The sequence below is a fragment of the Bos grunniens genome, chromosome 25 (genome assembly GCF_055505025.1).
Source record: "Bos grunniens cultivar Pamir isolate PY7600 chromosome 25, Bosgru_T2T1.0, whole genome shotgun sequence".
NCBI classification, from domain to species: domain Eukaryota; kingdom Metazoa; phylum Chordata; class Mammalia; order Artiodactyla; family Bovidae; genus Bos; species Bos grunniens.
This window is the reverse complement of record NC_141189.1, coordinates 12711221-12736820: the sequence shown is the minus strand read 5'-3', so window position 1 is coordinate 12736820 and position 25600 is coordinate 12711221. Positions and strand designations below refer to the sequence as shown.

Below are 25600 nucleotides of genomic sequence, written 5' to 3'. Positions count from 1 at the left end.
ACCCAATCCACCTTGCCCATCTGGTGGCCAGTCCTCCTCGCATCCTGTTCCCCTCACTCCCCGTCTCCAGCCACAGTGGACATCAGACCAAGACTGAGGCACATTTGTGCCTCTGCACACGCTGTTCCCTGGACCTGGAGTTCCTCTAACCACTGGCTCACGTGGCTGAGCTCTCCCTGCTCCTCTGCCTCCCTTGGAGCCCGCCCCTCCCAGGGGCCTCGGGGCTGGTTGTCTGTCCTTTTGACACACTCATCACACCACGACAGTTGTTCAATCCCCTCCCTTGAGACTGTCTGGATACAGGGACTCCACTCATCCCATCTATCAAGATGGTAGCCAACTCGGTGTCCAGCAAGACTCAACGATAGAACTAAACTGGAAGAGGGATGCCGAAATTCTGCTCTCTTGCTGCTGCCGCTGGAGCCATCCTGCCTGCCCGGCCGTGGGGCAGCCCCTCATCCCCTTGCTGCCCCCAGGCCTCCTCCCTTGCGCACTCCGGTTGGCTCCGTGACTCTGGCGGCTGTGATTTACAACTGCATTTAGCTGAATCTAATCAGAAGTGTGAATACTCCCCTTCTATCTGGCACACATCATCGGAGCTCTAATTATTCACACATTTTGGCAAGCGTTCTGGTGTTCCCCTACCAAGCTCCTAATCCCAGCAGATCAGTTAAAATAAATGAAAGAGAGAATCAAAAGGCACTTTAAAAATTCAACTGTTCTCCAAATGAGTTTGAACAGGCTCCAGATAACTAGTGGTTGCAGCTGACTGGCATTTAAAATATAAGAACCCTTCGGCCCAACCCCCACCCCAAGTCCCTTCCTGTATACCCCCCTGCATATAAAAACATGATTCTCCCCTATTTAAGAGAAACATTGGAGAGCAGGGCCCTGACATGTTTTCAATGATCTGCATGAAAAAAACCCAAGAAAATACGAGTCACCTCCCCAAGATCCAATCAGTGCCAAAAGCAGTTCTGCTGTTTTCCACATAGGTAAGACGACACCAACCCAGGCCTAATGATCGCAGCTTTCCGCAGGCACCTATTACAGAGCTCCCCAAGCGCAGGAAGTCATTACAGCAAAAATGAAAGCCATGGACCAAGCTCGGGATTTGAGAAAAGTTTTCAGATGCACAGTGCTCTCATGAATGCAAACACATGCAGCCAGCAGAGGCCTGGCATCTGCAGGTTTAAGGAAAGCTGTACGTGAGGCTCCCTGCACTCCCGCCCTTGCTGCTGGCCTGGATCTCTCACCCCGCAGATCCTCAAGTCTTGCACGGGCCTGGTCCCCGCCCCCCGCCCCCTGACCCTCAAGTCTAGTGCCTTTAGCTCCTTCCACTCTTTCTTCAAACGTCTCCTTTGAAAAGACCTTCCCTGGCCGCCCTACTTAAGACAGTAGGCACTCTGGGTCCCCTTCCTGCTCCCTCTCCCCCGGGCACGTGGACTCTGACCCCTTATGCATTTTACTTCCGTGTTCGTCGTCGGCCCCTCCCCCACCAGAATGCAGGGATTCTCCACTCTTCTAGCCGCTACTGCCTGGAGCAGCAGCACCCAGCGTGTAGCGGGTGCTCAACAACTCTGTTCATCAAAGAGTGAACTCCTCCTGACGCCCTGTGTGGGTCTTTGAGACCCAGCCCCAGAAACCTGCCATCTCATCCTCACCCGCCTCATGTCTGAGCAGGCTGGCTGTCGGGGAAGACGCCAAGTGCAGGATCAGAAACGTGAGATTTGGCCGAAGGGATCACCCGTCCTGAATTCTTTTTTTTTTTTTTAACTTTTTTTAAAAATTTTATTTTATTTTTAAACTTTACAATATTGTATTAGTTTTGCCAAATATCGAAATGAATCCGCCACAGGTATTCTTGACTTGGCTTTGTTCCTCACGTGCTGGGAAACTTGACTTCTGTCCTCGTAGTGTTAAGACCAGGAGAGTATACCAAGATAAACTATCTTCCGCTATTACTAGAAAAAGTGAAAGAAGTGAAAGTTAATTGCTCCGTTGTGTCCAACTCTTTGTGACCCCATGGACTGCAGCCCACCAGGCTTTTCTGTCCATGGAATTCTCCAGGCAAGAATACTGGTAGCCAGTCCCTGGGTCACTCCAGGGGATCTTCCCCACCCAGGGATCGAACCCAGGTCTCCCCCAATGCAGGCAGATTCTTTACCAGCTGAGTCACCAGGGAAGCCCTTATTACTAGAAAGTTCACATAAAATCACAGGCGAGAGAGAACTTGGCAAAGCTCAAAGCACTCTCCACATGCAAGAGGATACTATTCTCCAAAGATATGGCAGTGCTGTCAGTTTGACTCTTCCCAAAGCTAAGTACACTTTTTGATACAGAATGTAACAAGTACATCAATCCATGGTTACATGTAAGGGTAACACTGAGACCCTTCAACCATTCTTCCACTTTGGGTGGGAAGGAGGGGACATATGAATACATATGGCTGGTTCACTTCCTTGTACAGAGGAAACCACCATAACACTGTAAAGCAACTATACCCCAGTTAAATTCAAAAACAAAAAACATTTGCATGAGAGTTGGGATGGCAGCAAAGAGGAGAGAGCATTACCAAACTTCTGCTACAACTGTGGCTTCCCTAACCTCATCTCTCTGAGAGGCTGGCGGTAACTGCATGCTTTCTGAGGCAGGAACATGACCCCTTGGGCACATAAGCGGGTATGTAAAGTGGCTGATCAAGTAAGCTAGATTGAAAGCACAGATTAAGGTTTGAAAATTCTGGTTATTTGGGACCTTCTCATCTGAGCCCTACTTTTAGCAGAGGGGGTGGACTTTAAATTCGAGTTTGTGTGTGTTTTTTCTTCCCCCCAGTGGTTATTCATAGGAGAGAAGGTTGTTTAACATTGAGCAGGGCTCTTGCCCTGCTCCCTCCCAGGTTCCCTGGGTAACTGAGAGACTTTTGTTACTAGTGTCGGCACGAGACCAAGGAAAATATCACCCCCACTTGTCTATTTATATAAAATACTCCAGCCATTCATATGTCTTTGCGTTGGGGGTAACAGCCGCACAGGGTAGATGTTGATGTTTCATGCATGTGAAATAACACAGTAGAAACCTACTTTAAAAAATGACTTTTCTTCGGTGTCACCATGGAAACTAGCCAACATAATCTCTCCACACCTAACTCTGGGGGGGGTAAGGAATAACAGTGACTTGTGGGGGGGAAAATCAAAACATCGAAAACGCTCATAAATTCTGTTCTGTGCCAAAACGTTTAACGTGAGACATTTTTCCTCTGCTTTGGGCTGGATGTCAACCTGTGATGTCTACTTTTTGAACTTTGTTTGATTTTCAAAACTAAAAAAAAAAAAAAAAAAAATCCAATTGGGAAGCTTAGTGAAGTTCCTATCAAGAAACGAATCACTTCAAGGCCTACAAGAGCCTTCAGCCTGTTCTCGTCAGTGGACTTGAGTCGGAGGCTACAGAGAAAGGAGAGACAGCAGCTGGTGGGACTGAAGAGTCAAGGGTTGGGGATGGCAGTGGGGATGTGGGGAGCTTGTTAAAAGAGGAAGAAAGTGAGGGTCAGTCCCAATTGTGCTTGTCATTCTGATCGTGGCTCTGGTCTCCACAGTACCCAGATCCTGGCATTTTCTTCACCCTGCATCCCACACAAGCACTTCAGGAAGGTGGCTCTTTATTGGCTGAGTCAACCTGAGGCCCACTATGCTTTTGAAGAGCTATAGAAAGAATACTCTGTCAGAGTCTGACTACTAGTAATTTTGGAAAATATATGTATGCCCAAACCTAGACTCTGAAGGGAAAGATTAAAGAAAGCAGGGATTTCCCAGATGCTTGTTTCTTTGAAAGTCATTCATGGTTTAAGAAGACAAGTTCGGACTTCCCTGGTGGTCCAGTGGTTGGTAAAGAAATTTGCCCGCCAGTGCAGGGCACGTGTCTTCGATCCCTGGTCTGGGAAAATCCCACCTGCCGTGGAGCAGCTGAACACGTGCACCATAGCTACTGAGCCGAGGTGCCTAGAGCCAGTGCTCCACCCCGAGAGAAGCCACCAGAATGGGAAGCCCACGCGCTGCAACTGGAGAGCAGTCCCCACTCGCCACATCTAGAGAAAGTCCGTGAGCAGCTACAAAGACCTACTGCAGCCCAAAATAAATAAATAAATAAAACTTAAAAAAAAAAATAGAATCCAAGTTTCTAAGCAACGATTTCCCTTGATTCTCAACTAAAAGTGCTCTTGGGGCAGATGAGAAATTGGCAACAAAGATCAGTTCTGCCAGGTAAAGGACCATTTTATTTTGAAATCAAATGTTTCACTCTGTGAAAGTCACTAAGTTGTGTCCGACTCTTTTATACAGCCTATGGAATTCTCCAGGCTAGAATACTGGAGTGGGTAGCCTTTCCCTTCTTCATGGGATCTTCCCAACCTAGGGATCGAACCCAGGTCTCCCGCATTGTGGGTGGATTCTTTACCAGCTGAGCCACAAGGGAAGCCCAAGAATACTGGAATGGGTAGCCTATTCCTTCTCCAGTGGATCTTCCTGACCCAAGAATCGAACTGGGGTCTCCTGCCTTGCAGGAAGATTCTTTATCGACTGAGCTATCAGGGAAGCCCAATGATTTCCCTTGATTTTCAACTACAGTGCTCTTGGTGGAGATGAGAAATTGGTTACAAAGATCAGTTCTGCCAGGTAAAGGACTGTTTTATTCTGAGTCTTGGATGACTGGTTCAAAGAGGAAGCTGATTTCAAATCACATGATCCTTTCCATTTGTTTATTTCAAAATTTTAACTTCAGGATTTGCTGCCATATATCCTTCCTATTTTTGTGGTCGAGTTTTTTGGCAGAGGCTATTTATTCTCCTGCCCTATCACATTACACTTCTTTCTGGTCAGTGGATTTTATTTAATTCCCTGGAACTACATCTCAGTTCTCAAGACTGTTCCCTATCCCTCCAAACATCCTAGTAATAACAGTGCTTTTAGTCTATTGTAATACAATGTGAAATCAGTATCTGTTTTCAAAGGAATTAGTAGACCTTCCAAGAAAGGTTATTTAACCAAGCAGTAGAAAGAGTAGAAAACTAAAGACTGTATGTTAGAAGTCACGTTCAGGCTAATTCTCATGCTTTGTTAATGTTCCTCCTAACATTTGCTCTGATCTCTCAATCACGGTTACACAGACTGCACACTTGGGGGAAAAGAGTATGTTCCTTAAAAAAGTAACAGAATCAACTTTTTTCACTAGGAACATAAATCCTGAGAACTGGGCAGAAAGTCTGAGACAAAATACTGTAATGAAATCCAGAGGAGCAGGTTATAGTGAAGACTGTCTTTCACAACCAGCCTTGAGACCTGACTTAGCTGCTTTAGCATTATTGATCTCTCCATCCAATCATTCTGCTGCCCAGCCTGGTCACAGATAAGTGTGTGTGTGAGCCTGTGCACTGTTGTGTTGGACTCTCTGCAACCCCATGAACTGTATAGCCTGTCAGCCTCCTCTGTCCATGGGATTTCCCAGACAAGGATCGTGGGGTGGGTTGCCATTTCCTTCTCCCAGGGATCTTTCCGACCCAGGCATCGAACCTGTGTCTCTTGCATCTCCTGCATTGGCAGGTGGGTTCTTTACCAGCTGAGCTACTGGAAAAGCCCCACAGATACATAGATTCCAAAGAAGCACTTCTGCGCTATTGCAGGGAAGCTCCTATCCCACTGCTGGAGACAGACAAGACACTGTCTATCCCTGAAGGAGCTCACATACCACCAGGGGTCATACATCATTTTCCTCTTTCCATTTCTCAGCTCCTAACAGTCACCTTGCCTTGAAGTATAAGCGTACCCTCCCCACACATTCCTCCCTGAGTTCCTGGCTCTGAGCATACACACTTACAAATGCAGAACAAGGAGGTATGCATCTGTATCAGCAATTACTGAGCAGGAACATTTAAAAAAATAATATTCAGTGGCATGAAAAGAAATATAGTATGTAGAAGAGGGAGAGGGAAATTACTTGGGGAGGGTAGATAAACATGCACGGCGTGGATAAAAATGCAAAAGTGTATTATAATTTATTCATTAAATCCCGCAAGGGAGAACAACGTTCTCTCAGAAACACCCAGCAGAGGGCTAAACTTCCAGGACATTCCTCTTTCCTGGCAGAGCTTCAAGCGCGGTGTCAGTGGGGTCCCAGGGAGCCTGGTGTTGGTCTTGCTACGATCCAGGGCCACCCTCTTGCCCAGAGTGGTTTGTGCAGTTGGCTCAGATGGTGGTTCACAGAGACTTCCAGCACCCAGCTCCTGCCTGGGGTCCCAGGAGGCAGCACCTCTGGGCTCTGGGCCCCACTGTGTCTGGAAGCAGCTGTGTGACCTTGAGCAAGTCCTTTGGCCTCCCTGGTCTTCAGCTTTTTCATTTCTCGGGAAAGTACTGACTTAGGTCACCCCTCGATCCCAAACTGGCAGTGAGGAAGTGGTAAGATGACGCACGGGAGAATGTTCTGAAAATGCCAGGTCAAACACAAGCGCGTGATTCCCTCCCCCGCCGAGGGATCTCGCCCCACCGCAGGCTTCTGCTCCTCTCTGTTCCCACTCTCGCCCCCGTGTTCCTGCCTTGTGTGCACCGGCGTCATGGCAGAAGCAGCAGCACCCGGCGGGCAAGGCGGCTGGATGCGCTCAAAGGCTGTTTTGGGGAAAGGGAGGGCTTCTGGTACGTGAAGCCAACTGTCTCGGAGCTTGGAGAACCCCAGAGGAGACTCAGTCTTTACTGAGGGTCAGCATCCGCCAGCCCCAGCAGGGCAGGGACTCCTGACCTAACTGCTGCTGTCCAACCCGGGGTACTTGGGGTCTATGCTGGGAGGGCCACCACGGGAATTAGCCTAAGGAATCCAGGAGCCATGGAGACCACAGAGCCCCACAGCCAACCCTGAAATTTCCTGGTACCTCCAGCTCTTACCAGGTGTCAACCTGTCAGTGGGGTTTTCTTCTGTGTTTTTAATTTCCCATTGAATGCCTTGCTCTCGTGGACACAAGGACACTCAGGTAAATAAAGACACAGATGTCCAGAGTCTTGCCACTCAACTTGGCAGGCAGGGCATGCCCACCTGCTTTGACCATTCCCTGCCTGCACTCCTAGGCCCTTATTAAGTATGTGTAGTCGTTTAAATCCTCACCACGACCCTATGAGTGAGCCACTCTCAATTTGCTCATTTTATAGATGATAAATTTAGGGGTACAGAGGGAAAGTGACTTCCCAGGGGGCACTAGAGGTAAAGAATCTGCCTGCCAATGCAGGAATGCAATAGATGTGGGTTCAATCCCTGGGTTGCGAAGATCCCCTGGAGAAGGAAATGGCAACTTACTCCAGTATTCTTGCCTGGGAAATCCCAAGGATAGAGGAGTCTGGAGGGGCTACAGTCTGTGGGGTCACAAAGTGTCGGACACGACATAACGCACACTAACTTGCCCAGGACCACAGGGTCTGGCTCCAGAGTCCACACTCAGGTGAAACATCACCTCTCAGGATGCTGGGGCAGAGAAGAAAGAGAGATTAAGGAAGAACTAGTTCTAACAAGAGCAGCAGAGACAAGCCAGGAACTCCTGTGGGTGAAAGACTGAAGGACCTTGTCCATAGATTCACAACGCCAGCCGCCGGTCCTTTGCCCGGGGGTGAAGGCCTGCCCACGCCGCCTCCCAGGCTCTCTCAGGTGTTGTGTGGGCTCCTATTGATTTGGAAGCTGTCAGTGAGCAGGCGGGCTTTGATAAGCACCTGCTGCTATGAACATTCAGGCTCCTCTTTAAGAAAGAAAAAAAAAAAGAGCCCCATTTCCAGCAGCATATAAACCAAGGCAAGGATGACAGCACAGTCCCAGGATGGCCTCAGATAAGCTTTGAAATCTGTGAGCCCAACTGACCAGGACCTGTAGGTTGGGAGGGGAGAAACAAAGTCTCCAAATGTTCTGGGGGCTGGCAGACTCAGACCTGTTAGAGTTACGCACTGTCCAAACACATTCAGAAGTGTTCTGAGGCAGTTCAGGTGCCCTGAAACACGTGTACTGGTCAAGAGCACATCCAATCAACACGAGCACTGGGAACTGTGCCATAAGGAGAGGTGAGTGGGGTGTGAACACTGGCCCTGGGTCATTGTAGAAAGTGACGCTTCTGCTCAGTACCTCATTCAAGATCCCCTGGAGGAGGAAACGGCAACCCACTTCAGTACTGTTGCCTGGGAAACCCCATGGACCGAGGAGTCTGGCAGGCTACAGTCCATGGGGTCGAAAGACAGTCAGACACGACTGAGTGACTGAGCACGCACACACGCGCCTGATTTCAGGCAGTCTTTCTAGACTCACTGTCTTCTACTCCAAGTCCCTCTCCCCATGCCCTCCCAAACCCATATTTAACTAGCAAGTCATTTTCTGAATGTCATACTCTCCATTTCTGCTTGCTGAACTCCTGTTGTGATTATCCTTTAAAGGCCTGTGAGATCTGAACTGATAACACCGTTTTCATTCTTGATATCCTGGTATTGGTGTGTCTTTCCCCTTATCGCTCTAGCTAAGCGTTTCTCAATTGTCTGCTTCCAGTTTCTAGAATAACTGCTGTTTTCTTTACTACTTCCTTCTTCTCATTTTATTTGTGCCCTTCTTTTTCTACCTTCTCATTGTGGAACCTAGGTCACTGAGGTTGAACCTTTCTTCTCTTCTAATACAAGCATTTAAAATGATCAATTTCTCTCCGACCACTACTTTAGCTGAAACCCATAGATTTTGATACCTAGCACTCTTATTACCATTTAGTTAAAAATAATGTCAAATTTCCCTTGTAATTTCCTCTTTGATCCATATTTAGGAATCTGTTTAATTTCCAAATAGGTGGGGTTTTCCTGGATGTCTCACTGCTGTTGATTTCTAATGAACTTGTAGCTTCACAGCCCCCGTCAGATACTGCCCCCCCCCGACTCCCACCCTGGGATCTTCCTTTCCCTTAGGTCAGAATCAGACCATAAGCTTCATGAGGACACGGGCCATGCTGCTTATTTATGCTGTGTCTCCAGTGATTAGGTCAGTGTCTGCTCCACATAATGTTCTCAATAAATACTTGTCAAGCGCTTGATGACTTCTTATTGCATACTTTCCAAGCCCTCTGTAACTGTCTATGTAACCGAACTCATTATCCAGGTTCAGGTCAGCCTCACTAAGGAAAGCTCAGGCGTAGAAGGTCCTTGAATTTTACAGTCTCTCCAGGGCTCGGTCCAGAGCTGACACAGGTCGGGGCGGGGTGGTGGGCTTTAGTAAAGGACACCTAAGCAATGGTTCTTTATAGGAAATCCTGATCTTCTAATATTGATGGGAGTGTCTGATGAGGCTCTGGATTTAAGGGCCATCGACAGTATAACTGATGGCATATTTAACAGCAGATATTGGCTGGGAAAAAGTCAGTTTCTCCTGCTGCAATGAGATGCTTCTGCTGGTGATCAAAGGCATCCATTCAGCCGCCCACTTTCCACGACATCTAGGAAAATTAGAACCACATTTGTGTTCTTCTCAGTAACTTCCTTTAGCTTTTAATACTTGATAGTGTTTCTCAGCCTCTTTTATTGATTGATTGCTTTCTCCCAGATGTTGCTGTTTGGGGTCTCAAAGTATTTGTGTTTTTTTGGTTGGTTTCCTCAGGTTCATTTACAAAGTTAGGTGGGATCAATCAACACAAAGTCGTGATGGGATCAACCACATAGGTGGTCAATTAAATTTCTCTGAACAGGACTGTCATCATTCCATTAGGGAGCTAATTAGAAGTCTTCCCTTCTGGTGGTTGGTGAAGAAAATGCAAACTTTCCCTCTGTGCAGGGGAATGGTAAGGGAAGAGGGTGCCCTGGGGACAGGCGGGACTGAGAGGTGGACCCATCTGGCCTCTCACTTGGGAAGGTGCTTTGCCAGCCCCTGGCTGGGGCTCCATTAATTGGTTCCAGTGCTTCCTGCTTCCCTGAAGGTCTACAGGTTTTCCCTCAGGCTGTTTAGAAAGGCTAAAAGGTTCTCCTAGGCAAAGGGATGAGCATGTTTGGAGGCAGAAAGAACCCTGAGAGCCAGGACAACCCTGGGCTTCCCTGGCAGTTGGTAAAGAACTGGCCTGCCAATGCAGGAGATGGGGGTTCGATCCCTAGGTCGGGAAGATCCCCTGGAGAAGGAAATGGCTATCCACTCCAGTATTCTTGCCTGGAGAACTCCACGGACAGAGGAGTCTGGCAGGCTACAGTCCACGGGGTCACAAGAGTCAGACATGACTGGGTGCCTAAACCACCGCCACCCTCAGGACAACCCTGACGGCTTAAACCAGGCTGCTCCAAGAGGAGAAGTGAGAGCCAGTGAAAGGGACGCACTGAGGCTGGAGCTCTAGGGACACGAAGGCCTGGCTTATGGGAAAGGATACCAGAGTGTGGAGGATAGGAGAACAGAGCTGAGGAGCTGCGTGGCAAAGAAAACAAGAGAAACGAGGACAGTTCCAAGATGGACAAGGTCACAGGCAGAGTGGAGATTCCGGTCAACAGGCTGCTGTCAGCCTGAGAGGGAACAAAGGCGCAGGCTGCCCTTGGAATGCCTGGGGCACTCTCCCCACCTGGCAGCTGAAGTGGAGGAAGCCAACCAACAACATTCCCGGGTGACTTCCCAGGCAGCACAGCGATAAAAAAGCCGCCTGCCAGTGCAGGAGACGCAAGAGACTCAGGTTGGATCTCTGGGTCGGGAAGATCTCCTGGAGTAGAAACCACTCCAGTATTCTTGCCTGGAATATTCCATGGACAGAGGAGCCTGGTGGGCTTCCGTCTGTGGGGTTGCAGAGTCAGACAAGAATGAATAACTGAGCATGCGCGTGCGCGCGCGCGCACACACACACACACACACACACACACACACACAGTCTCACATATGCACACACAACCAACAGGAAATGCCAGGTTTTGAAAACCAGCCCCTGTATGCCCACGCTGGCCCCCAGCACTCCTCAGCTTGGAGAGTTGGCCTGGGGGGTTCTGGGGCGGTTCTCCAGCCCTCTAGGACAGGAAGCCTCCTGGATGAGACGCACAGGTGGTCCGGCACCCCCAGCCCTAACTTCTCCGATCCTTGCACAATGGCCTGCAGGGCGTCGCCTTTGTGTGCTCTCCAGCAGCCCTTGGGAGGGAGAGTTCCCACGGCGACCCAGGAAGGAGCTCTGTGCCAAGTGGCAGAATTTGTGCAGACCACCAGGTCTCTCATCAGAGCCCCCCACCAGGGGCTTCCCTCTCTGAACATCACAGCCCCTGCCTCCTGTTTCCCACAACAAGCACCCAGGCTCCTCCTCGTCCCTGTTTTAATGGTTAAAGACACGCACACCAAATGCTTCCTAATTACCACTTTCATGGCAGATGCAGTCATTTCCTTGGATTTTACTGCCATTAGTTTTCCTCACCGATTTATCCTTAGCTACTCTCCTTGAATCTTGCCTACCTCCCCCGAGCCCTCTCCTCCTCGCTCCTCACGGCTTGTCAGCACGCCTCCAATCCCCGGGAGAGATGGAAAGCCTTGTAGAGCCCACTGCGCAAACACACATTCCTATTCATTTATCACATTTAGCATGCGCACTTCCACTCTCATCAAAACCGGCCCCAGCTCGCTAACTCATTTCCCTCTCCCAATTACAAATTAGTCCATTAGGCTGTCTGCAGTAGGCCCTCTGCTGCATCTTGGTAATGGCTTCTGAGATTTCCATCATAATCGCAATGGCTCCCCATGCAGCCATGAGGGCAGATGGAGGCCGCTAGTGGGTAATGAGGTATCACGCTACCAAAGGGCACAGCCCTGGGCTCATTATTTAGTCTTGGCTGTTTTGTGAAAACAACAAGAAAGGTAAAATGCTGAAGGGAACACTTTAGCATATTAAATTAACACTTCTGGAAAATTCTCTCTGTAAACATGCCATATTTTCCCTTTAAGCAATGTCCCCTGTGCCAGAGCATATACTATGAAGGGCTGGCTGGAAGAGGGGGTGTGGGAGGGGGGATGAGAAAAGAGGGAAGGAGAGGAAAGGAGGGGGATGGGAGAGAAATGAGTCAGAAAAAGAGGGGAAAAACAAGGCACTCGAGAACATTTTGTAGCGTGCTGGAGGTCTTCACTAGGCAGCCGGGATCCTCTCCCAGTGAGGCTCATACCCACTCCCCACCCGCATCAGCGCAGGGCTGTGACCAGCAGCCAGCCTCACCTAACGATGCTCTGTCACTTAAAACCGGTTTGTCACCATGCCCACAAATGAAAGGCCCGCAGAGCAGACCAAGTTCTGTTGGCTGCAGACTTTAAGAGATGCTGGTCTCCTATTTTATTTTTCTTAGAGAAGATACATATATATATATATATATATATATATATATATATAATCCATAGACCCAATGCCACCGCCACCACCACTCCTGACAACAAAAACCTGACCTGAGATGCTGCTACGCAGACACTTGCCAATAGGTAATGGTTTATTAAGCACTAACTTGGGCCTGGCTCTGTGCTAAGCAGGTCACACACACTACTACCAGGAGCTCACTCAGCCTTCACAAGGTCTCTGTGGGGTAGGGCTGGTGTTGACCACGAGTTCAAAGTGGTGGCTTTCCTGAGGGCACCAGAGAGACAAGAGAATCCAGGCAGCATTACTCCCCAGCCCGCCCCCTGAACCTCCGCTCCACTGCCAGGACTGGCCAGTCCTCTTGGGGGCCTGTCCCTTCCAGTGCTGACCCTCCCTAGTCCCCAGGGGCACTAATCTTACCACCTCTGACCTCCACGCCCCCACCCAAGCCTCCTGCACATTTGTGGGAAGGTTCCCTGGACAGAGGCCCACTTCCAGTTTAATAGCATTTTCCCTTGATGTTATCAATTCTTGCAGAACTAATAGAACTGATAGGATAGTTTATCCTCGAGTTTATCTTTTCCCACCCCCAAGGCCCCCAGCCTTAGCATGTTATTGCTTCCAGACATGGCAGCCTCTGGAGGCTGGCCCTTCATCTTTCATGCGGAGTTGATTCAGATTCCTTGGAATCTGTCTGTGTCTCCTTGCTCCAGATGTTAGCATCCTCTCCAGACAGGAATGACAGCAACTATAAATGCCACTGTGAGGGAATGCCACGGGAACAAATAGGTCTTCTCATCGGAGCCAATCCCGGCAGAGGTGATGAGCCCACTGTGGTTTTGAGGAAACACAGGTGTGAGTCTCAAGGAACCAGAGGTATTTCTACTGATAAAAGTGTCATAAATAATAACACAGTGGACCTATTTCTGAAAGCCTTTTTTTTCTTCTGCTTTCAAAAGAGTCGTCCTAAACCATTCCTGAAATGCTTGAGGCTGATCCAAAACCGATCATCCCATTCTGTCCTTTATTGGCTCTTAAATCCAAGACCGTACTGCTTCCCTCTGAAGGGCTGGAAGAGCTTTCTCATCCATTATCTCATTCATCCCCACAATGACACTGTGAGCCAACGAGGGGAGGCTGTAATTATCCCCAGGACTCAGAAGAGGGAGGTAACTGGCTTGTCTAAGAGCCAGAATGAAAGCAGAGTCCCTAATTCCCAGTCAGGGGCTCACCTGCCCCCCAACACCCCCCCTCGTGGTTCTGCAGCTCCAGAAGGCCATGTTTGCTCTTCCAACTAACAGTTCAGCCCCAGTCCTGCTCTGGTAAAAAAACATAAGGTCAGTTTAGTAAAGCCTGACCTCTAAGAGTCAGGAAATGGCCTAAGTCTAGGGTTCAGGATGGGTCTGGTTGTCAGTAGAGTGGGGAACCCTTCAACTTTGCTAGGCTGTAAAATACAAATTTATGAGCTGTTTTTGTTAAATTCCGATATGGATTTTTGAAAACGAAAAGGATGGATGGGTAGATGGCAGCAAGATGTTTAATCAATGTCATAAAATATAACATTCATTGGGCTTCTAAAATGAAATTAATAATCTGTGTAGAAGTATCATTAGGAGATAAGTGACATTTCAGGCTTTGATTTGTAACTTGCAACAAATCTCACTTCCATATAATTTAAGCATTTTTAGGGATATCCATCTTTATTAAAAAATACCCAAACCTCTACCCCTCTGCTTCACAATCAAGCCTTTCTTTCCCTCCAGGACCCAGCACTAAATAAAAAAAGGATACATTATCATATACATGCTTTAAATTAATGAAGACAGAAATATCATATTTAAATTAAATCAGGGATTTCTCACTTGCTGCTTATCAGGGGAACTTAGCTATCTTTAATAAGTTTTTTTTCTTCTCTTTTTATCTGAGACTTGGGGCTTGATCTGGCTCTATCTGAACGGATGAGACATCTCACTTTCACTCAGAAGGCTAAAGCAAGATATAGAGAGAAATGTCGTTCTCCTACATAAATTCTAGCACCATAAAATAATGTTTCAGAGCTGGAAGGGACCTTAAAATCACCTAGCCTTAGCTCTTCATTTTACAGATGAGGAAACTGGGTCCAGGGAGAGCGAGTGTGAGGAGAGAACAGGCCAGGCTTGGAACCAAGCTGTTTAACCAGTGACGCTTTTCCCCTTCTGCAAGTCAACACTGAAGGGCGGAAATGAAAGCTAGAAATCATGGGCATTTGGAGTCTGTTTTCTTTTCTTTTTGTCTTACTTTGGTTTATTCTGGAAGAGGGAAGTAGAGGAGCAAGTGACATGCTGTCACTTAAGCAAATGACAACAAGGAGAGTAAGGGAACTTAGTTCATGTGCGTCACGCTCAAAGGTCAACATGACATAGGTTTATCCCAATCAAATAGTCCTTTGCTTTTCACACAAGTGAAAGGTGGGAGAGGGTGCTTTGTCTCTTCTGGATAAATGAGAGCACACAGGGAAAAAAAATATACCCTTTCAGGGAAGGGACAGTTAGGGAGTTTGGGATGGTCATATTCACATTGCTATATTTAAAATAGACAACCAACAAGGACCTACTATATAGCACAGGGAACTCTGCTCAAAGTCATGTGACAGCCTGGATGGGAGGGGGATTTGGGGGGAGAATGGAATCATGTGCCAACAAAGGTCGTTACAGTCAAAACTACAGTTTTTCCAGTAGTCATGTATGGATGTGACAGTTGGACCATAAAGAAGGCTGAGTACCGAAGAACTGATGCTTTAAAATTGTGGTGCTGAAGACTCTTGAGTCCCTTGAACAGAAAGGAGATCAAGCAAGTCCATCCTAAAGTAAATCAACCCAGAATATTCATTGGAAGGACTGATGCTGAAGCTCCAATACTTTGGCCACCTGAGGCAAAGAGCCAACTCACTGGAAAAGACCTTGATGCTGGGAAAGATTGAGGGCAGGAGGAGAAAGGAGCAACAGAGGTTAAGATGGTTGGATGGCATCAATGACTCCATGAACATGAGTTTGAACAAACTCTGGGAGACAGTGAAGGACAGGGAAGCCTGGTGTGCTGCAATTCATGAGGTGGCAAAGAGTCGGACATGACTTAGCAACTGAACAACAGCAATGTGTATGGCTGAGTTGCTTCCCTGGTCACCTAAAAATATCACAACTTGGTTAAACGGCTATAGCCTAATACAAAATAAAAAGCTCAAAAAACCATGTAAAATATTAAAAAATACTCCTGGTCAAAGCTGCCCTATTAAGAAATGGCTGGCTGCAAGGATTCCCAAGTCTTAGGGCCCCAGATGACCTGCCATCCATCCCGAGTCCCTCTAGACTGGTCCCCAACCCCTCTGTCAATGTCTCCCAACATGTACACCAAGAAGGGACTGTGCAGAACTTCACAGAAAAGTACGCATTAAAAAACAACAGAAAATGGACTTCCCTGGTGGGCTAGTGGCTAAGGGGCTCAGGTTCGATCCCCGGTCAGGGAACTAGATCCCACATGCCACAACTAAGAGTTCGCATGCTGTAACTAAAGATCCCCAGTGCCGCAAGTAAGACCTGGTGCAGCCAAATAAACATTTTTAAAAACGCAACAGAAAAATAGATCACATAGGACCTACTTCAAATTGTGAGTTCTGCATAGTTATCCTTCTCGGAATAGAAATAAATATAATTCTACACTTAAGAATAGGCTTCCTTGGTGGCTCAGACAGTAAAGAATGCAGGAGACCCAGGTTCAGTCCCTGGGTTGGGAAGATCCCCTGGAGAAGGATGTGGCAACCCACTCCAGTATTCTTGCCTGGGAAATCCCATGCACAGAGGAGCCTGGTGGGCTACCGTCCAAGGGGTCAGAAAGAGTCAGACACGACTGTATCACTAAGCATGCAGGCACACTGATAAGTGTGCATAAGAGGCATCTCTCTCTCTCCCTCTCCACCTATCTATTTACCTACTTGTCCCTCTGTCTGTCTGTCTACCTCCCTCCCTCATGCCATTTCAGACAACTGGGGGAAATAAAGCAGTCACGGCAGGGAACACAATACTGTTCTTTACTTAAAATAGCCTGTTTTCCAGGATAAAGCTTCACTCAGCGTCCATTTAGACTTTGGGATGAGAGTAACACAAATCACGGGGACAGCTTATAATGGGCACCACTGTAAACACACTCTTCAGAGTCGAGAGGGTCCCATCTTTCACAGCCACCTGTAGAAGCTCCGTCCACACCCTCAGCCCTAACATATTCCGATCCTTTGTCCAAGCAGCGGTGCTAACGCTTGCAGGGTCAGGGTTGGGGCCCCGGGCACCCCTTGACACAAAAGAGGAAGGGATCTGGTAAAACAGCAAATGTCCACGTGTCCAGGAGCTCCTTTAGGGCTGTGTGAGGATGTGAAACTGATTTTTATGGTTTTAAGAGCATTCGTGTGACTTCCGTTCATATTCTTTCTGCTTCTATCCTTCTCCTTGCCTCAAGTTCTTTCCCCTTCCTTGACCTCTAAGATCTGCCCTTAACTCAGATCTTCCCTCCCTTTCAGACTGTAATGGGGGCTGATCAGCGATTCGGGTGGTGGGTAGGGCCACCAGGAGCTCCTGTGAGAGAAATGGCGGCAGGAGGTCCCTGCGCCCTTTCAGCTTTGTCCTTCAGAGGTCTCGGGGAGGATCATTTGACGTGTCTCAGGAACATTTCCTCCTAACCCCCTGAAATTTCATTACAATCATTTATCTTCAAAGAAATCAAAACCCACCCCCTCCCCCCTCCTATGGAAAGGTTAGGTCTTTGCTCAAGCCCACGGACTTTAACCTCATAAATATTCCCAGCTATAAGATCTTATTAAGAAGGTATGTCTCCCAGGAGCATAAAACCATCAAGCTGTAAATTTTATTTAATTTCCCATGAGATCTTATGGCCTCATACATATAATTAGAGTGCAGTATAGAGCACTTTTTTGTGTTTTGTCAATAAATCACCAGGGAACAATCAACGTTTAAGAGGACAAGCTTTAATGATTTTTCAGACCCCTAAGCAGTCGTGCCTCCACAATGGCAAGCCAGTCTTTAACCTCATCTAACTAGGACTGTGGACTGTGGCGTCAGATAGGACCCCAAACACTTAATCCTATTAGATTCCCCAGCCCAGACAATCATGGCAGAACACCCAAGGGACGTATTGATTTTGATGTGGCCGACAGAGAAGACAAGTCGACCTACTGACAGTGCTTTATTAAGTGTTTACAAATTAAATATCTGAAGGTCTGCGACAGGCCCAGCTCAGTTAAACGGGCCACAGTGAGATGTGTGAACTGGACCCAAAGGGATACTGCGTGGAGTGTGAGGCGGCTTGGGGGAACGGCCGGGCAGGCCCTGCTCCCTCCACTTCAGTTCTGCAGAAAGTCAGAAGGCTGCAAGAGCAATTCCAGATGCACAGTTTGCTGTTATTGTTGAGCTCGCTCTGATTGAAAGCCCATCGTGTGACATTTATTCAAGTTCTAAGAGGCTGATTCAATGACAGAGCTAACTGCTAATTTCTGCGTCCCTCAGTCAGGGCTCCAGAAGAAAGGATCCTGTTCCTTTGGGTTGTTCCTCATGCTGTGCTTTCTAAACAAATCCACAATCTGGTGGGCACAGAAGCTCTGAGCCCTCAGTTTTATATTGATATTTGGCTTAAAAGCTGAACCAGGTTCACTATTTTCCTAGAATTCCTTTCCTGCTCAAAAATATTGAAGAGGCCCCCAATGTCGAAGGCAGGCGTTCAACACTTGTCATGGTCCACTCTGGGCGTGCCCTTCATGGTGATCTTCAGTGTGACCCCTGGGTTCCCCTAGACATGTCTCAAAGCCATCAAATGTGCATGGTACCAACTAGTGGTATGCACATGCTGCCAGCTGAGCTGCCCAAATCTTACCAACCTTCGAGGCTGCTTCAATGTCTCCTTCTCCTTGAACTCTTCCCTTATCAGCCTGGAAATGATGTTCTCTGAGCTCCTCCGCGCTCATTGTTTCCTGGCAGGCCACCATGTTTTCCTCGGTCTGTCTAACTTCCCAACTAGACCAAGCTCCTCCACCTCTCTACTTTCACAAGGAGTCCTAGGTATGGGGTCCCAACACAGAACAAGGCTGTGGACCAACCGACTCAAGGACCAGCTCGTCAGGTGCTCCTCGAGCGTCAGGAGCTTCTTGGGGTTGGTCTTGATCACGGGCGCCATCTGAGGATGCTCAGGAATGAAGATGCAAAGAAGACTAAGTGGTCCCCCTGCTGGCTTGGTTCAGACAGTCTTCCGTCCAAAGTGACAAGATGGGACTGAAACTAGGTGAGGCTTAAGGACTTGTTCTGTTCTGTGAATTTATGATCTGTCAAAACACACATCCAAGGGTACAGGCAACCATCCTGACAAAGGCGCGTAACTTGTTATTTTATCATTTTTTCTGAGCTATTTCTACCTTAAAGTTCTGAATGACCCTGGAAATGGTACACCTGCTGAGGTGCCCGTGTTACCTTGTGTGCAACTCAGCGTGCCTGATGACCTGCATCTCTCTCTCTCTCACACACACAGAGTGAACATTTCTGTTTTACTTGTTTTTTTCTTGATCTCACTCTAGAGAGATCCATTCCAACAGAGCAATGGAGGCTAAAGTCAACTGAAGTGAGAGAGAGATTTTTCAGGATAATCTGGCCTGTTGCCTGCCTGCAAACAATTCAATCTCCTTCTGAAGTGTTTTCAGGCAGTCAATGCCATAGTCTGTCTCAGACATCACAATTTTTCTTTTTTTTTCCTGAGGCAAATTGGTATTTACTGTGGTACCTAGCATACAGGAAGACCTCAAAAAAAAGTGAGCTGCTATTATTTTTTATCATCTTTATGACATCTTTCTTCTTGGTTTCTATAGGCCTGGGGTTTTTCAAAGTGATTTCCAAGATGCTGACTTCGGGTTAGCACAGTGGGGAGGGAGTGCTCCGGGCCCGCAAACACGCACCTCTCTTTATAGATTAGGCTTCTGTCCCCATCACAGGTCCCATGAAACAGACGAACAACTTAGCAGGTAAAAAGAGTTTGAAAACCATTGCTCTAGGCCAGGTGTCTAGTCTTTGGCATCATTCTTTTCAAGTACTAAATGACCAAAGAGTCATATGGTAAAAAATGATTTATGCAGGTGAACTGAAAATCAATCTATATTACAGAAGAAGAGCTATTCAATGTATCATTATTAATGTCTGCTCCCCTTCCCCACACATCTGGGCTGCTTGCAGAGGGCAGGGCTGTGGCTGACATTGCTGACTTGGGGGAAATGGCACGTGTAGGACATATTTGGGGCTTTCTGGGGAGAAAGGCCAGTGCTTACTGTCCTTAAGAAAAGCTCCATGCCTTTGAGTATGCCCCTGAAGGGTCAGGGTGATGCTAGGTTTCAGAATCAAGCTCCATATAACAAATGACTGCAAATGGCCTTTTCCCCATCTTACACTGCAGTAATTCATAAAGCCCTCCAAGGGGATTTTTATGGCTTTATATTAATGTTCATTTAGGAAAGAAGTGAAAAGGGCATTGTCAAGATTTTAAAAAATCATTAAAGAGGGTCCTCACTTGGGTTAATAGTGATACCATAGCACAAAAAATGCACTGATATACCATAAAAATTGTTCTAAGATACTATTTTTTCCATCATTTTTATATGACCTCCTTTTTTGTCTGCACTTAAACTATGGAGATAAAAAAGGAGACTGGGTAATTAAATATTCTCTTCATTTTCATCTTATTTCAATAAATATTAATCAAATATTTATAATAAGCCAAATACTCTGTAAAGGGTCTGATGAAATCATATCTAATCTCTACTTTCAAGGAGCTCGAAATTTGTAAATTCATTAAAAAAAATGAAACAACTGAAATTCATAATTATTTGTGTACATGTGTCATCTCTAATGATGATCTTATCCATACTGACGTTAATGTGATCTGAAGAGTTTTGCAGCCAGTTTGATATTTAAAAACACTAGAGTAAAGGTAAAAAGCAAGCAAGGACCACCAGCAACAGGCACGGTATCCTTCCCTGTGCTGGAGGAGGGCGTTAAGGACTTGTGAGAGATTTAGAAGAAGCGGCTATAGTCTCTCTTTATTCTATTACAAATATTCTCTAATTTTCCTTGTTATGACTTCTTAGATGCACTCATCATTTAAAAGTGGACATTTAATTCCCAAATACATGCAATTTTGTTTAAAGTATCTTTAATATTAATCTCTCATTTTGATACCAATTTATCATTTAAATGCTTTCTTCTCTGCAATCACCCTCTGTTTTTTTTTTTCAGTTTAACTTTACTGAAGCTTTCAATGGCTAAGTCTAAGATCTCTCTTGGTAAATGTCACACTGTACTTGAAAATATATGGGGTATTTTCAAATATCTTTTGATATCAATTTCTAACCTAATTCCAAAGTGTTATGAGAACAGACTCTGTGTGATTTCAATACCTTTAAGACCACGTAATTCTTGCACCTTGTTTTCTGTCCTTGGGTATGTTCTAGTGTCTCCTAGTTAACAGTCTATGGGAACTTGAATAGAATTTGTATCCTACTACTGTGTGAAAATTGTATAAATCTTAATTATGTTGAATTGGTTCATGTGTTTTTCAGGCTTACTATATCCTTCTACTTCTTTGTATATTTATTCTATTAATTTTTGAGAGTTTGATATTGAAAATCCAACTGAAAATCTTAACTTGGGGCTTCACAGGTGGCTCAGATGGTAAAGAATCTGCCTGCAATATGGGAGACCCAGGTTGGATCCTGGGTCAGGAAGATCCCCTGGAGAAGGAAATGGCAACCCACTCCAGTATTCTTGCCCGGAGAATTCCATGGACAGTACAGTCCATGGGGTCGCAAAGGGTCTACTTAAAAAAATAATTGTAAAATATAGTGGAACTATATGTAACCTTTTCCTGTATTTTCCAAGTCTCCTGCAAATGTGTTATCGTATTTTCATAATTTAAAAAATAAAAATTAAAAAAAATTAATTATGGTCTTAAAGAGGACGGAAGGGGTGGATGACATGGTGCTATCATCATAGACGCATATATGGGGATGGGGGAAAGGATATATAGGGTTGGATGGATTGAGTCAATTTAAAAGGGAAGGAGAGAGACAGGGGAAGCACCTCTGGGTGGTGGTTTTTGGAGAAGGCTCCTGACAGTGGGATGAGGAGGCACCAGTCATTCATTACTGGCAGTGAATTATCTATCACCCCTGGCGCATACGATGGTATCCGCCAAAAGAAGCACACCTGCCAAAGCAAGCCATCTAACGCGAGGCTTCCCTGCCCAGACAGCAGCTCTGCTAGTCGGATGTCAGAATGAAGACTCTATTAGGACACACAGGAACTTAGCGGCCGCTGCTTCTGGGTGGTGGAGGTGTCAGTGATCTTTATTTTCTCCTCTGTACTTAGCTTTATTTTTGATATTGAAAATGTCTTACTTTCATAACAGAAAAGCAATGCATGTTATTTTTCAAAAAGGTAACAACCAGAACAAAAAAAGGAAGAAAGGAAATCAGACTGGGTCTGCGGAGCAGTCTGAGTCTTAACAGCATCCTTTCAAATAAAGGTTGCCCTTCTCACACGCTCATCTCTGTCCCTCGGGATGGTCACAGCAATACTCCCCGCAGGACAGGTGGGGACATGCTTGCTATTTTATTGAGGGTCAGGACCAAGTCTCAGGGATTCTCAAGCTGTGGGGTAGCAGCTGTCAGACACTTGGGCCATCACTGCCCACCAGGGTCAGGACCAGGGGCAGGTGAAATGACAAGTCGTTTCCCAGTGACAACACAAGCTCTCTGGTGGTTGGGAGGGTGGTATGCTCATTATTCTGCTATTTCGTTGTTTCTAAGCTTGGGAAGGGAAGTAAACTTGTGGACTGCCAATATGTATCAAGGATAGAGGCCTTTTAATCATATTATTATCAAATCACAAAACTCTCCCAAGTACTTAAAGTTTGTTAATGACCCTAGATTTAATCTATATTCTTACCCAGCTTGCACAAACCTATACATAGGCTCATCTCGGGGTTATTGCTGTTATAAATTAATTATGGAAATGTGCACCAAATCAGGTACGTGCTGGCAGAGTAATGGGAGGGCAGTGATCCACTGAGCAGAGGGCGAGTCTGAGGATGCCCTCTGTGAGAAGTTCACCGCCTCTGGCCAGGTTCCATCCACTCCCCCGGTGAGCTTAACCTTGAAGAAGACACTCAAAGTTAGTTTCCTCCCGAGTCGTGGAGGAAGGCTGGAAAAGTGACTTCAGGGTGTGACTTTCACTCCACAAGACCTTCCTGTCATTTCTTCTCCCTCCCTGGGGACAGGTAGACACATTTGTACGTCTGTCTGTCTTTCAGCGGGAAGATGAGATCTTAGAACTCATCTACACGACAGCTGTGCCACTGCCCCTCACTGATCCTGCTGCTGGAAACTGAAAAGGATGCCTGAGAAAGGAAGAGGTGGGCAAAAACCGACTCAGTTAAAAGGAATGCTTTCTACAAGGGAGGACAGTACAGTTCTCTTAAGGCCTGGAGCCAGTCTGGAACTGTTCAAGGGTGCTAGGAGGTCAAAACAGAGTGTATGTGGCAGTTTCTTTCTACAGGTCAAAGCAGCTAAATTGTATCCAAACAGAATAGACTCTCCGACTTGATGCCTCTGTGTGTGTGCCCAGTTGCTAAGTTGTGTCCGACTCTTCACGACCTTATGGACTGTAGCCCACTAGGCTCCTCTGTCCATGGGATTTGCCAGGCAAGAAATGCCAAAGAATGCTCAAACTACCGCACAATTGCACTCATCTCACACGCTAGTAAAGTAATGCTCAAAATTCTCCAAGCCAGACTTCAGCAATACGTGAACCGTGAACTTCCACATGTTCAAGCTGCTTTTAGAAAAGGCAGAGGAACCAGAGACCAAATTGCCAACATCCGCTGGATCATCGAAAAAGCAAGAGAGTTTCAGAAAAACATCTGTTTCTTCTTTATTGATTATGCCAAAGCCTTTGACTGTGTGGATCACAATAAACTGTGGAAAATTCTGAAAGAGATGGGAATACCAGACCACCTGACTTGCCTCTTGACAAATCTGTATGCAGGTCAGGAAGCAACTGTTAGAACTGGACATGGAACAATAGACTGGTTTCAAATAGGAAAAGGAGTACGTCAAGGCTGTATATTGTCACCCTGCTTATTTAACTTATATGCAGAGTACATCATGAGAAACGCTGAACTGGAAGAAGCACAAGCTGGAATCAAGATTGCTGGGAGAAATATCAATAGCCTCAGATATGCAGATGACACCACCTTTATGGCAGAAAGTGAAGAGGAACTAAAAAGCCTCTTGATGAAGGTGAAAAAGGACAGTGAAAAAATTGGCTTAAACTCAACATTCAGAAAATGAAGATCATGGCATCTGGTCCCATCACTTCATGGGAAATAGATGTGGCAACAGTGTCAGACTTTATTTTTTGGGGTTCCAAAATCACTGCAGATGGTGACCGCAGCCATGAAATTAAAAGACGCTTACTCCTTGGAAGAAAAGTTATGACCAACCTAGATAGCATATTTGGAGAAGGCAATGGCACCCCACTCCAGTACTTTTGCCTAGAAAATCCCATGGACAGAGGAGCCTGGTGGGCTGCAGTCCATGGGGTTGCTAGAGTTGGACACGACTGAGCGACTTCACTTTCACTCTTCACTTTCATGCATTGGAGAAGGAAACGGCAACCCACTCCAGTGTTCTTGCCTGGAGAATCCCAGGGACGGGGGAGCCTGGTGGGCTCCCGTCTATGGGGTCGCACAGAGTCCGACACGACTAAAGCAACGCAGCAGCAGCAGCAGATAGCATATTGAAAAGCAGAGACATTACTTTGCCAACAAAGGTCCGTCTTAGTCAAGGCTATAGTTTTTCCAGTGGTCATGTATGGATGTGAGAGTTGGACTGTGAAGAAAGCTGAGCGCCGAAGAATTGATGCTTTTGAACTGTGGTGTTGGAGAAGACTCTTGAGAGTCCCTTGGACTGCAAGGAGATCCAACCAGTCCATTCGGAAGGAGATCGGCCCTGGGATTTCTTTGGAAGGAATGATGCTAAAGCTGAAACTCCAGTACTTTGGCCACCTCATGCGAAGAGTTGACTTATTGGAAAAGACTCTGATGCTGGGAGGGATTGAGGGCAGGAGGAGAAGGGGACGACAGAGGATGAGATGGCTGGATGGCATCACTGACTTGATGGACGTGAGTCTGAGTGAACTCCGGGAGTTGGTGATGGACAAGGAGGCCTGGCGTGCTGCGATTCATGGGGTCACAAAGAGTCGGACACGACTGAGTGACTGAACTGAACTAAACTGAACTGAATGCTGGAGTGGGTGCCATTTCCTTCTCCAGGGCCTCTTCCTGATCCAGGGATTGAACTCGCATCTCCTGCGTTGGTAAGCAGATTCTTTACCACTGAGCCACCAGGGAAGCCCTAGCACTTACTGGAAACTCAGAAAAGACCTGGATAACTCCCTGAAGGAAGGGAGGGGCTATTTCAGCTTGCTTAAATTGCTCCCTTTTGGGGAAGAAATCTGGGGTCTCCGGCTCTGATTGTAAACTCAAGTTTTAGGCTCAGGAAGGGATATAATCACACGCTCACATGCAATATTTACTGATCAGTTGTCATATTCTCGACAACTGGGGAAGGTGGATAATTAGACATTAAATATCAGAAATTATAAATGCCTGCCCGTTCTTTAGCAAATACTCCTTTGCAAAGTGTTTAGTTCTATCTTTGATAAAAATTTCGGCAGAAGGCTTCCTTCAGTGGCTTGGAAGTTATTTTCGACACAACAGAGGTGTTGCAGATAATAGAGGCAACATTTAAGGGGAAAAAAGGAAAAAAAAAATCTCACAATAACCACAGTTACTGAGTTTTATCAGGCACTGGTATTCACACTCACCAGAATCAATCATTACAATAACTTTTTGAGATAGGCATTATCATGCTCATCTTACCAATGATAAAACAGGCTCTAAGAAGTTAACTACGAAGGCTACCAAGCTTTTAAGTGCTAGAGTCAGAATCTAAACCCTAAGTCTTGTTCCTACAGAGGTAATTTAATGGTAATACAGGTGGACACACGCTAGTCTGAGCACCTCGGAAGATCATTTACACTGGCCTTCTGACCTCATGAACACTTAAACCAGATAACAATCTCATCTCCACTTTAAAATCTCTGGAACAATCCACTCAGCATAGGCCTT

General features: G+C 46.5%; 1 protein-coding gene and 1 long non-coding RNA gene across 17 annotated transcripts in view; both read right to left on the bottom strand.

The window, feature by feature from the left end:
- The window catches only part of AUTS2 (activator of transcription and developmental regulator AUTS2), a 1218095-nt gene that overhangs the window by 296861 nt on the left and 895634 nt on the right, over window positions 1-25600 (bottom strand). The window lies entirely within an intron of this gene.
- LOC147345030 (uncharacterized) overlaps window positions 1-25600 on the bottom strand; it is a 145997-nt gene that overhangs the window by 95099 nt on the left and 25298 nt on the right. For both annotated transcript variants that reach the window (XR_015154495.1, XR_015154496.1), the window contains exon 1: window positions 1-25600. This exon is cut by the window's left edge and continues 71139 nt beyond it; it is cut by the window's right edge. This is a non-coding gene — a long non-coding RNA (uncharacterized LOC147345030).